Source organism: Lissotriton helveticus, chromosome 8, assembly GCF_964261635.1.
Source record: "Lissotriton helveticus chromosome 8, aLisHel1.1, whole genome shotgun sequence".
NCBI classification, from domain to species: domain Eukaryota; kingdom Metazoa; phylum Chordata; class Amphibia; order Caudata; family Salamandridae; genus Lissotriton; species Lissotriton helveticus.
The window spans coordinates 531,912,921-531,926,998 of record NC_136069.1 but is presented as its reverse complement, the minus strand read 5'-3'; positions in this window follow the sequence as shown (position 1 = coordinate 531,926,998).

Genomic DNA, 14,078 nt, shown 5'->3' with positions numbered 1-14,078 from the left:
GAATGTATGTACTTATCATAGTGTTCCAGTTAAATCTCACAGTTGATCAATTATTGGCTATCTTAAAGGGCTTTGAATTATCTTTATGTTATTTTATGTTTTTGTTGCCTTTTGTAACCACTCTTTAACATCGTTTTTAAATAACATATTCTACTTTTCTGAAATATTTCTTCATTTGTTAAACCAGATTTGTAGATTGTGCTAACAAAACATTGTGGCCTCCTGGTACTATTAACCTGAGGGGCCTGACAGCTGTGAGAGCTGTTTTTTTCCAATTTCTAGATTAAAATGTATCGGAAACCAAGCTTGTGCTCACAAGACCTGTTTACATTGTCCTCCTTCTAGAAATGTTGCCATAGGCACCACATGATAACTAGTACATTTGTTTCTCTGTTCTAAATAAAGCATTGTGAGCCTTGCACTAAAAGATGGTGAGTGTTCCCAGGAGCTTCTCACCATGCTGTACCTAACCAAGCACATCCCAACTGCCGTTGGGCAGTTCCTACTAATCTGTAGGATCTGCATTTTTGTTGGTCAACATAAACCAGAGACTTCGTGTCAACACTGATTCTGGACCCCCAGCAGGCCTAGAGACCTGCTAGCTCACAGTGCCAACGTAAGCCCCCCTAACCTTACCAGGGAGCAAATGGTTTCTGGCAACCACTGAACATGAAAACCTTGACTCCTCAGGGATTGTGGAAACAGTACTGAACCTTTCGCTCAATCACTCGTGCTCACTTATTCTCAGAGAGATATACAAACAATACACAGTTCGATTTTTTCAATATGTTTATTGAACCAACATTATTTGTATATAAATTACGTGTGCGGGAATGATTAATAAACAGAAGCAGATGAAGGTGATTACAAGCACCAAAAGCGTAAATAGTAGATATAGTGCTACCCTGGTGCTAAAACAATGGATATATGCAAGCATATAAAATAAGGCAGTAATCGATCACACTCCTACTATGCAAACCCTACTCTAAGTATAGCTATAGTGTGTGTAAGTGTGGAGCCACGAATCCCCCCAAGGGACAATCCAACCCCATTTACCTGATTAGAGAGAAGGACACAAACTGGACACCCCTCAAGAGTTGTCAGCCCGCTGTGTGGTGAATTCTTAGTATGCAAGGACCCCCGTTGAAAGTTGAAGTGCCTCCACTACTAATCAATAGGCATGCTCATCTTTTATAATAGAAAGCTGTCTTGCAATGTGCATATAGATTAGTACTGTTTTGGATATGTAGATAGCCCTGTCACCCCGTGGATGAAGATAGAGATGACATTTGTACGTAGTGCGAAAAGTGACCTTGTACATGATGTTCAGGGCATTGTGATAATGTTGTGCGAAGCTAGATGTGTAAACAAGTTTAGTTTCAGAGTAACGAATCCAACATAATCGCGCGCACAGATATGTGCAAAAGTTCATGGCTGAAATGAGGACAATGTAGGAAATAAGCTGGCTCGTTACATGGGCCTAACCCGGGATTATAACATCCACTCCTCATACTAAGCGTCAATATATAAAAGCTATCAATAAAGCCAGAATGTATAAAAACATTAAAAAACGACTCTTAAAAACATCAAAAAGTGAGCCTCCCTTTAAAAGATTAATTTAAAAGCCTTTAAGTCATTTTACCATTTGAAATCTCAAGCACTCAGAAAGCCATGATGCCTAGAAAAGTAAGCAAAAGCTATTTTGGTGCATTTCGTTTAAAAAACAGGCCAAATTGTTCCCACACAGAAAAAGCCAATTGTTTATGTGTTCCGAGTGGTAGATGCAATCTCGCAGTTTCCCACATTCATAGACGATGTTCCCAGAAGCACACCTCGTAGCGAATAGGTAACGTTACAATGCATGCTATTATATCGCATGCCGTAACAGTTTTGTTGTAAAGGCTGTCTCCCCCTCGTAGCAGGTTAATGGAGCAAAGGTATTTCCATCCACTTCCTACAGCAACCACTGAGGGAGGCGTTGCAGCCCATAAGTGTTCCTCAGAGCCGATATTCACATCACTAGGAACTGAAACATCCCAGGATGCCTCAAGAATGCATTCATTATCAATGGAATACACTGGGGACAGCAATACACATGGGCCTTGATGGAGTCCATCAGTACTTCAATGTCCGGTAGCACAACCAATTGTGATCCAAGACATATATTCAGGACACATTTGTGGCTGCAAAGCAGACAGTGGAAGACGGGTCGTATGCAGTCAAGCCAGAGAAGCCTGAAGGATAAGAACCAGTGCTCATTCAGTTCTTGAAGCCAAGGTGTGCCGAAGCAGTGTACCATGCGCTCACGGCAACGCACCACCAGCAGTGCTGTCTCCATTCTGAGTTGTACTGGGACTTTCTTTGTGGAGTACAAAAATGTAAATCAGGATTCCCGCCAGAAGTAGCAGAACAAGCGACAGCCCTCCAAAATGCTTCCAAACAAGAAGTGTCTGAAAGATGCAGGGCCGTTTCTAGGTGTTTTGCCACCCTAGGCGAGAATTGAAAAATGCCGCCCACTCCCTTTTACTACCATCACTCTCTCCCCATGTCATCCAGGCTAAAATCCTCAATCATTTCCTGCTTTGATAGAGTTTCTATTATGGTCTTTTGGGTCTTTTTGAAGCATTGCACTAACACATTGGTGTTGGTTGGCACACAGCGATGCAGTAAATCACTCTACCTGACTCTCACATTCCCTCAAAGGTGAAAAGGTAACATTTGTTCCTTGGCAGGATATCACATACTTTGAAAATCCAACCATGAAGATGAGTGCCGGAGGGCCCTCGCCATTATCTGAGGCACCACCTCGGAGTACATATTGGAATGGTCCACCACACCGTAGACACATTTATGGCCTATGTCCATCATCTCACATGGGACATCAATCAATGGTAGAGGCAATGAAGGAGACTTGGAATGGCCTCTAGTCTTGCCACTCACTTTAGATGCTGGGCATAACTTATGAGCTAGAAACAAGATAACGTTTCTGTGTGCCACTAGAGCTATCAGAACAGGTACTTACACCTGTTCTGGTTCTATAGGTTTTCTGTACGGTAGACCTTCCTCCCAGACCAAGCTTTGACTGCTAACCACCCCAGTGGCAACTTGCTCTTTGACCACCATGCATAGGCCTAGTAGAGTAGGACACTCTTCCTGTGTTTGTTTGAACTTTCACATGTAGCTCTGACAATGACCCTGAGTCCAATACAAGAGTGACCCCAGGGGCCTCAATGTCTGGAACAGAGGCAGCGGGCACCATAACAATATATTCTCAGACCCTGCCCTGGTTTGCACTACAATACACCCTCTAGATTCTTCACCTCCAGGTGTGGAGACAACCTCAGCCTAAAGCTGAAATGCTGCCTGTGATCTCGACAGCAATGTTGTCCAGGTAATGCAGGCCTCTGGCCATGGCACTAGCTCAGGCACAATTAGGTTATTGCAAAGCAGGCACCCAGCAACCTGCATCTGTTCCACAGCTATGTCGACCAAGACCATCTAGCTGTTTACCTCTAGCACGCGTCTGTTCGTTTGCAGTGGCTGCTAGGAGAAGACTCGGACAAGCTGCCTGAATTCACAGGCACCGGCCGCAAAGCAAAAATGACTGCTGTGGGAGGTGGTACGAGGCAGCACTTAGCCTGCTTCTGCAGAGTCAACGGCCGAGGCCAGACACACAGCGCTAAGGCTGCCTGGGTGAAGATCAGATCACCAAGAACAGAGAGTTAATTAAAGTAAGTTTTGCCACCCCCACCCGAGTATCTGTAAGAGTACTAGATTAGTGCCCTTCAATTTCTGGTCCAGTGACCTGACTGTGCAGTATGTTTAAAGTCTTCTTAGTGTTTCTCGTTGCTGAAATTAGTGCATTTTCTGATATTTATGTGCTTCCCTCATCTTTATGTTGCTTGCCAGAAAGTGTCACTCATAGTCCCTGAAACGCCACTCATAATTACACTGAAATTATGCACGTCACATCACACATAGTATTAACAAGAAATCCGCCATCCCAGGTATAGAATGATGTCTAATTATCTCTGCAATTAGTGTAATCCTAATATATTAACTCTATTATAGCCCTTTTATCATCATAACTATTTGAACCACATGTTAGGTTCTAGTCATAATTATAACATAAAAATATGGGCAGATATTTACATCTCCAGCTAAAAGTACTTTTCTTTTCTATTTGCAAACATTCCCAGAGGTTTGCCTAAAAAGCTGCCCCAGACAGAGATTTCCGTGCATCCTGGAAACTCATGCTACATATCCCAATGGCTCCTCTTCCACATGTGCTCAACTCTTCTTGCTTTAGAGTTTTGGCAGCTATGATTTAATGGCGTGCCTGGAATGACCCGGCCCTGCACGCATTTCAAACCCCTCTCGGCTCCGGACAGACACGACCGCGGCGCTCAACTTACTGCTTGCTTACCTATTAATATTTAGTCTAGGCCAGGTTATAACCAACTGACCAGGCCTTTAGCCCCCTATATTTTTTTACATCTACCTGCCTGCCACAGCCAACTCGGATCCCACCCCGGCCTACCCCCGGTACCTGATAGGCAAGCCTGCAGGCAGCAGCAGGAACTCGGTCTCTCTGCCTCTTGCCGGCTGCACGCACACGGGAAAGTCACTGGGATTAACAGTCATGCAAAGATCGCAGCTAATTTTTGATGATAGATAAGATATGCGGAGAAAGCACACCTGCCCAGCCTCGACCGAGCTCAATAATTTTTAGGCCTGATAAATGCTTTACTAAATTTGAGCTTCAACTCAGGCATGCACCTGCTTCATTTATATCTGTAAGTGCTTCCTGACTGTTGAGGTTTCATCTTTTGCCGCCCTCCACTTTCTGCTGCCCTAGGCGGCCGCCTAGGCTTGCCTAATGGTAGAAACGGCCCTGGAAAGATGGTATAACTCCGAAAATCATCTGAAAGGTCCAAAGCCAATACATTTAAAAATGCACTATTCATTTTGTATCAGACATGTTAAAGATACGGTGGACCAGCCCCCCAAAACACAGCAGGCAGTTTGTATGGAGTACTGTGTGTTTCTCAGATGAGGAACTTGCAACCTGTATATCAAACTTCTCCTTGGCGAAAGTTAAGGCCACATCCTTTTGGAAAAGCATGGCTTTCAGTTTGCTTGAAGGATCAAACTGTATGTTGGAAACACTTATCAAAGACCATAGAGTTGCCTCCCTAACTGTGCGGGCAGGTGGTAACAGTACTTGTGTGCAATAAGTCACTATGGAATTAACCGTCGCTAGATGAGCGATGCCAAGTTCCATTCCGCAGCAACCTTGATCATTGAGCATCAAGTAGCTCCCATTCGGGAGCATCTTGAACACCAGATGAAACACGGCAGGTGGAGAACCCTTCAGATAGCAAGACAAGGTTGCTACCTAAGCATTGCATTCCCCGTCTTTGCAAACCAAGGACCAGCTTAAAGCAGGGCAGCGGACCTAGCGCTGACTCGGCATCTCCAAACAAGCACTTCTTGGCGCCATTTCGCCAAGCCCGGAGGCCACGCCCCTTCCTGAGGCCACGCCCCCCCCCGCCTCCCAGCGATAGTATAAACTATGTGTATGTTCCGGACGCGCAGCGGACGAGCGCAGCGGGCGCGACGTCTGCGCGCCGGAGGTGCGCCTGAGGTAAGCCCGTCTGCGCCCGTCCGCGCCTGGCCGGGCCCAGGGCCCTTAAACGCTAGCAGAGTGATTTCCTACACACCCAACCTATTACGGTCCCTACGTCCCCCTGTTCTACACACCTGCGAAACTCTAACTAACTATAGAGACAATAGCATCGCATGTAGTGTGTGCAACTTCCACCTCGATACTCCGCTACTATGTAGCCAGCAACCCAGACTCAAAGACCACAAGACAACTCGCTCTTGGCTATTCGGCAGTCTTAACTGCAGATCCCTCAGCAAACACAAAAGGGAGCTCTTCGACCTTCTGTCCGATAACTCCCTTGACGCCCTCTTTCTAACCGAGACATGGCTACATGCTAGTTCTGGCCCAGACATCGCCGAAGCCCTTCCATCCAATTATGCCATCATTCGTCAGGACCGACCTTCCGGTACCGGAGGTGGAATAGCAGTCATTTTCAGGAAAACGCTGCATTGCCTTCTGGAACCTATCCAGCTTCCTGCAAGTGAGGCGGCTCTCTTTAAGCTTCAACTTCATCCGACCTTCACTTTTACTGGCCTTCTGATTTACCGCCCGCCTGGCCCCACTCTACCTTGGGCCACACAACTAGCAGACTGGATTGCCTCGGTAAGGGTGAACTACAGCCATCTATCCGTTCTCGGTGATCTAAATATTCATTTTGACGATCCTGCCAACAAACCAGGCACAAACCTAATTCAAGATCTCGCCGCCATGAATCTCTTACTATGGAACTCCGGCCCTACTCATACTAAGGGGCACCTTCTGGACCCCATTTTTTCCACTCTCCCCCAGTTACAGTGCCAGCAGGCCTTGCGCCTAGAGTGGTCCGACCATTTCCTAATAAAACTTCATCTGAGCAACCACCTAGCCATCAGCCCCAACAGCGGAACCACTAAGTCCTTTAAAAGAAACTGGAAAAATCTAGACATTAAACACCTTATGTCCACTTTAAGCCTGACTACTCCAGAGGAAGCCTTAAACATCGGCGACATCGAATTGGCAGCCACCAATATCAATAAATGGCTCATAGATGCCTTGGACACCTGCCTGCCCCTAGCCCACAAAAAAACCACCTCCCACAAACCTCCTGCCCCATGGTACAACGAGCAGCTAAAATCCTCTAAATCTAAATGTAAACGTTTATGTGGAGGAGGGAGTACTCCCCAGCCGCCAATCTACTCTACAAAAGGGAGCTCAAGCTCTACCACAAAGCTTGCAAGAATGCAAGATTTATCTATGTTACTCAATCCATAACCGAAGCTACTAATAAATCAAAAACTCTTTTTAATCTTGTAAAAGAGCTTGCAGGCGCAAACACTTCTTCCAAACCCCTTCCCCTCGACAGCCTGCAATGTGAAGACCTGGCTAAATATTTCACTTCCAAGATCGGGACTATTCATCAAGACATAACGTTACAGCAGCAAGCCCGGTCTATTAGCACGCAAAACCTCACATCCTATACTGATGTCACCCTGACCCAACCTCATCTGTCTCACATGCCTCTCAATTCGTGGCCTGAGATAGACGTCCAAGGTCTACGGGACATCCTAGGAAAAGTCAAATCCGGGTCACCAATCGACCCCCTCCCGATCTCCATTCTTAGACTCTTGGACACTCCTCTCCTCGCCGTGCTAAGCCAAGTCTTAAATTTATCCCTTACCATGGCCACGGTCCCATCATCGTGGAAACACGCCATGGTTTCCCCCCTCCTTAAGAAACCAACGGCTGACCCCAAGATCTTGGCTAATTTTCGCCCAATATCCCTCCTGCCTGCATTTTCCAAAATTCTGGAAAAGCATGTCCATGAACATCTCCCCAAGTTTACTGAGACAAATAACATCTTGCACCCCTCCCAATCTGGTTTCCGCACAGGATTCTCAATGGAAACCACACTACTTGGAGTTGTGGAAAACCTCCGACATCTGGTCGACTCGGGTAGCACTGCCGCGCTGATTCTTTTGGATCTCAGCGCGGCGTTTGACACCATCTCCCATCAAACACTGCTCGCGTCCCTTTTCAAGATAGGTATAAGAGGTAAGGCATTAGAGTGGATAGCATCCTTTCTGACGCTTAGGACATTCCAAATCTCCTCCAGCAATGCAACATCTAAGGTCCATTTTTCCCCACACAGGGTTCCACAAGGATCAATATTAAGCCCCCTGCTTTTTAACCTCTATGCAGCCCCGTTGGCCCAGATTGCTGAAACCGCAGGCCTCATCATGTACACATATGCCGACGACTCCCAAATAGTTTTCTCTCTGTCAAATGACAACCAAGATTCTCCCTCACGCCTTCAGGCAGGCCTTAGGGTCATCTCATCTTGGATGAACAAAAACATGCTCAAACTCAACGGCAGCAAAACAGAGGTTCTGATAGTAGGCTCCAACCAGAACCTCTGGAATTCCAGACATTGGCCATCTGAAATGGGCCCACTGCCATTACCATCACGTCAGGTCCGCAACTTGGGCTTTATCATTGACAGAGAACTGACTATGGAGCCCCAGGTGAACGCCCTCTCAGCCACCTGTTTCACTATCTTAAGATGGCTCAGAAAGATCATATGGATGCTCCCTGGTGACACTCAAAAGACGGTGATAAATGCATTAATTACCTCCCGTTTGGACTACGGGAATGTCCTTTATTTGGGGGCATCTCAGGCAATTACAAAACGTATCCAACTGGTACAGAATGCAGCAGCCAGGCTGCTTTGCAAATGCAATAGAAGAGACCGCATGTCTAGCCACCTGAAGGCACTCCACTGGCTCAAAATCGAAAATAGGGTCAAATTTAAGACACTCAGCCTAATGCACAGGATAAAGTGGGGCATGGCTCCCAAATACCTTCAGACCCTGGTGCACACCTATATGCCAGCCCGTTGCCTGAGATCTGCCACCCAAGGTCTCTTCTATGTCCCTAAAACACGTCGAGCAAGGATGGGAGGTAGATCCTTCTCCCTCCTTGGTCCAAAACTCTGGAACTCCCTTCCTCAACCGCTCCGTCTTGAAAGAAGGTATTCGTACTTTCGCAAAGCCATTAAGACCTGGCTCTTTAACCAGTAACCTTATTTGTCCTCCCACACTCAACCAACTCCGTTCCCTTGAGCTCACTATTCTGCTTAGCGCCGGGAAGCCCTTTTTGGGTATCTGTCGCGCTCTATAAGCTAAATAAATAAATACATAAATAAATAAATCCCCACAGTCAGAACCACTAAGGAAAACTTCTGTGTCCCCATTCCTGCATCTAAACCTGAATGGTAACTCCCAACACTCTTGCATATAACCTTCCCCTTGTGCTTCACATCTGCCTACCTGTTGGTATTGAAGACAATATTGGAATTGGAAAGTTGATATCGGTAGAGTGATGTAGCTATGGAGCCCCTTGTATGTGGGGTTCCCCAGGGATCGGCACTGAGTCCTTTACTATTTAATGTATACCTCTTCCACTTGCAACCTTAATCAACACTCTTGGGGTGAAAGTGATATCCTATGCTGATGACGCCCAGCGGATGTTCTCTTTTAAAGAACAATCGGAGGCTGCTTTTGCCAACTTTAGATGGTGCCTATGTAACATCTCCGCTTGGATGAGCCAAAATTGCCTAAAGTTGAATTCTGAGAAAACCAAGGTGCTCTTCTTCAATCAACCGGTCCCGTCACCCTCTAAGCTCGACTCGGTGAGAAATCTGGGGTTTAAATTCAATAATGCTTTTTCTTGCAAGACCCAGATTCATCAAGTCTTCTACTCTTGCGTCTGGAAATTATGAGCCTTGAGGAAATTCCTCCACTTTCTCCCACTGGACTCTATGAGGACGGTAGTTCATGCCTTGGTCACATCTCGACTGGACTACTCTAATAATCTCTACTTAGGACTTCCAGCATATCTCATCCGTCGACTTCAAATGGTTCAAAACGCTGCAGCCAGATTAATCTGCAAGGTGCCTTTCCGTCATTCCATCTCTCCCCAGCTGAGGAGTCTTCACTGGCTGTCCGTCAGTAGGAGATTTGAATTTAAGGCACTTACTCTGGCTTACAGAGCCACTAGGATCCGGGGCCCGGCATACCTAAGACTTAGACTGCAAAGTTACCAACATGACTGGGTCCTGAGATCCAACCACATGAAATAACTCACTACTCCCCACTTCCGTAAGGCCAGGGTAGGCGGCAGAGCCTTTGCAGTCAGACCCGCGAAGCTCTGGAATGCCATGCCTTTCCTTCTCCGAGTGACGAAACCAGAATCAGCCTACAGGAGAGCTCTAAAAACCTGGGTCTTCAACCTTTCCTAGTCCTTCTTTATGCCTCTGTGTGATTCGGCTGCCTTAGCGGTAGAACACCTCTGTTGGAGGTAGCCACACGCTCTATACATTTCTAAATAAACAAAAATAAAATAAATAAATTATCCAGTCTGTGGATTTTGTCTCGGCCCTGGTAAAAGGTAATTGGTCTAATTTTTCAATGTGCAACATAGTATACCTTGCATATATGCATGCCAGAACCATCTGTCTATCCTTTTGATCATATTCAGAAAACAGACTAGTAATGTTGATGTAATGCCATAGCACGTGGCCAAAACCTAATGTTTGTAATGTCCAGCTCAGTCTTGAAATGGACCGTAATTGTGACTGTCCATGTTGTAAAATAGACATGTCTTGCTGTATTATGTCCATTGCAGAAGACAATGTTTTGCTCGGAGGAATAAATCTGAGATGATAATGAGGTCATACCATTGTTAGCCACAGACAAAGGCTTTTCTAAAGTAAGCCTTTTAATCTTGCACAATCTCTCAGCAGTTTCCTGTTAAATATTCTACAGCTTGTTGTATATTCCGAACAAGAAGCGTTTTTGACGTGGGTTTCGGAGACCTAATAACAAATCCCTGAGGTTCATGTCATCAGAAAGAAGGGACAAGTGTTGCTTTACCTGGGAAAGTGTTGAGGTTTTTAGACAATCTAGGCACAACTTCCCAACTCTATATGACCTCACCACCAAGTGTCCTGTCTGTACATATTGCTGATCAGGCTTATTAATCCTAAACACTTCGGTGTTACCCAGGAATCTAGATTGACACCTATTTGTGTTTGTCGGCCAAACCAACCATCCGTTCCAATTGGGGTCTGATGAATTGAAAGAACCATTACGTCTCTTGTAGTCCAGTGTATTCTCACTGAAGTGTGTTGAGTGCTGCAAATTCTCAAAACGTGAGAATGCAGGAATACACAGTGTGTTCAAATCTTTCAATTTAGCTTTACCAATACAAAAGATTTGCTGCACTGTTTTGTTCTGGAAAATCATTTGCTGTGGTATGAGGCATTCGCTAAATAAGACCTTTGTTAATTGAACCTGCCAATCTTTTGCCCCCAGACAGATTTTATGTCTATGGTGTATTTCATTTATTTTTTTATTTTATTTTTTTAAGAGCCAATAACACATAATGTATATATACCAAGTACAGCAGCTCAACAGCCATAAACAATGTCTTAACCCAAAGAAGGAGAAGAGACAAAATCTATACAAAGCAGTCCTAATTATTTACAATCCTCATTAGATTCAGAACATACATATCAATGGGAAAAAACTCCAAAAATACAAATTAAAAAAAACAAGAAAATCGTACCACACTATGTCCGACATTATAAGCTAAGCCATGTTATCCGCCAAGTGGTCAATTATAGGGCCCCATATCTTGATACCTAATCTCTGTTTCTGCATCCCTTTGAGAGCATGCAGGAGTTACAGATAGAGTTTAACCTTCTTCTCCACATTTCAAATAACGGTGGTTCTTTCTCACTTGCCATAATATCGTTATGCATAATCGAGCCACAGCTACGGCTATGAAAACCAAATACCCATATTTATGCATTATGCCATTAACAGATGGATCTTCTAAAATTCCCAATAGCATCACAGTGGGAGTAATCCGAATCTGTACTCCTGTGACCTCGGTTTAAAAAGCCTCTATCTGCCTAAACAGGGGTTTCAGCTCTGGGCAGGTGAAAAACATATGTAAACTATCAGCCTGATCTCCCCTACATCGTGTACATTTATCCTCATTCAGCCCGCCCCAGCATGCTATTTTGACAGAGGTATAATATAAGTTAAATATAGTCTTATAGTGTTTGATTTGACGGCTGAAGGATACTAAAAGTTTTTCAGCAAGAGCAACTGAGTCATATACTATGTCTACTGCCTGCAATATTCGGACATTCCATTTTAAGTTTTGCACCTCCAGATCATCAGATTGTGACTCTATGAAAAGTTGATATAGAGTACCAATCTTCCCCTGCCCCCTAATTGCCTCTAGTAAATTATTTTTTGGGGATAGAGATCCTACGTTGGTCTTTTTGAATAAATAGTCCCGGACTTGCAGATATTTTAAAAAAGTCCACTTTTGGCAAGTCAAATTCAGAGGCCACTAAATCTCCCAAAGTTAAAACACCCTTCCGTCTCCATCTGGCTATAATGACATCTGAAAAAATAGATGGTAATATTGCTGGATTTGCTGTAGGTGTATAAAAATTAATCCTCTCTATCTGCATATACCTCCGCACATGGAGGCATATTTAGTAAGCGGCGAGCACCACTAAGAAGCGTGCTTTCTTGTAATAACTAGGCTCTAAATTTTGAACAAAGCCCCTCGCTGCCTCAAAGCCTAGGAGCATTTGGAAAATAGGAGGATGTTCAGCTACTACGGATTCCCCTTCCCACGCCAATAATATTCCCATATATTGACGTAGGCAAGCACATTAATAAAACGTGAAGTTGGGTACTGACCAGCCCCCTCGTGAACATGGTACATTTAAGTATCTCATTGCTCGACGAGGTTTACCTAGAGCCCACATGAAGCTGCTACATATTGACTGTAGTTTTTGAAGCTGCTTTTTAGTAAGTTTCAGGGGTATGGACCTAAAGTAGTAACTTTGGGGAGGATGTTCATTTTTAAAACATTGCGCCTACCCACCATTGAAAGATGTAGACCTTCTATCCTGTCAAGCTCCTTTTTAACTTTACGAATTATGGGGTCCCAATTAGAGAGTACCATTTTATCCAAAGATGGATTGACACAGATCCCTAAGTAAGTTGCCTCTTCTGTAACCCTGGGATCAGTAAAAAGTGCATGCTTTGTACAAATTATTTGTGTCTTAGCTGTATTTAATTTATACCCGGAACCTCGTCCAAATAGTGTTGCTAACCACTCAATTTCTACCATGGTATTGGATGGATCTGGCGAAACTACAGCAACATAGTCAGCATATGCTAGTGTTTTGACATACTCTTACCCAATACTCATAGATGGAATGTTTAAACTATTTTCCAATACATTCCCAAGTGAAGGGAAACATGGACACCCTTGTCTGGTACCTCTAAATATTGGCACCCAATCAAATTCAAGCCCCATTGAATATATTTGGGCCACAGGTGATTTGTACATAGTTCTTATTGCTCTAAGGAAGCCGAGGCCGAACCCTTGCCCCTCCATAGTTGCCCATAAAAATGCCCCAGAGACACGGTCAAACGCTTTCTCTGCATCTAGTAAAATGATCCCACATGGAGCTTGCCATTCAGCAGCATAGTCCAACAAAGCACCCATCCTACTAATGTGGTTGACCCTGCCGCTTCCTGGGATAAAGCCGTGTGGACGCACAGAAACTAGGGAAGTATTCACTCGGGAAAGTCGCGTGGCAAGGATTTTCGCGTATATTTTCCTGTCGCAGTTTAACAATGAGATTGGCCCACACGACCCGGGCAATGTGGGCAATTTGTCTCCTTTAAAAATAATGATATTAGCTACGTCCCATGATGCCGGGAAATTGCCTTTCTGTGCTTCCAAAAATACACTCAGCATGTCTGATTTTAGCTCCAGCAAAAAGGATTTATATAGTTCCAATAGAAGTTTGTCTGACCCAGCAGCCTTGCTTGTTGCTAAAGAGCCAACAGCCTCCACAAGCTCTTCTAATGTGATAAGCTCTTCCAAGTATTTCTGGAAGCCTCTTCCTAAAAGGGTCTTTGAAGAAAGATTGAGTTTTTTCCTGACTACTTGAATCCTCTTTATACAGTTCCTCGTAAAAAGTCCTAAAAACTTCGAGTATCTCCGTAGGTGTTTCAACTAATCTTCCAGCTGAGTCTTCAATTGCAGTAATTGCACCTTTTACCTCCTTGCACCTGATTCTTTTTGCCAGGCATCTACCTGTTGCGTCGCCATATTCGTAACAATCCAGTCTAAAAAGCTGATATTTCTTAGCATTTTCTTTAGACCAGAGAGCATTTATCTTAGCTTTGCAGTGGGCTACCTCCCTTTGCACTGACTAGTGTCAAGATTCACCTGCAAAGCTTGCATTAGAGCATACTCTGCATTCTGAAGGTCCGTATATAGCTCTTGTATGACCTGTTTCTGCTGTTTTTGAGTATTTAATCTAAAGCTC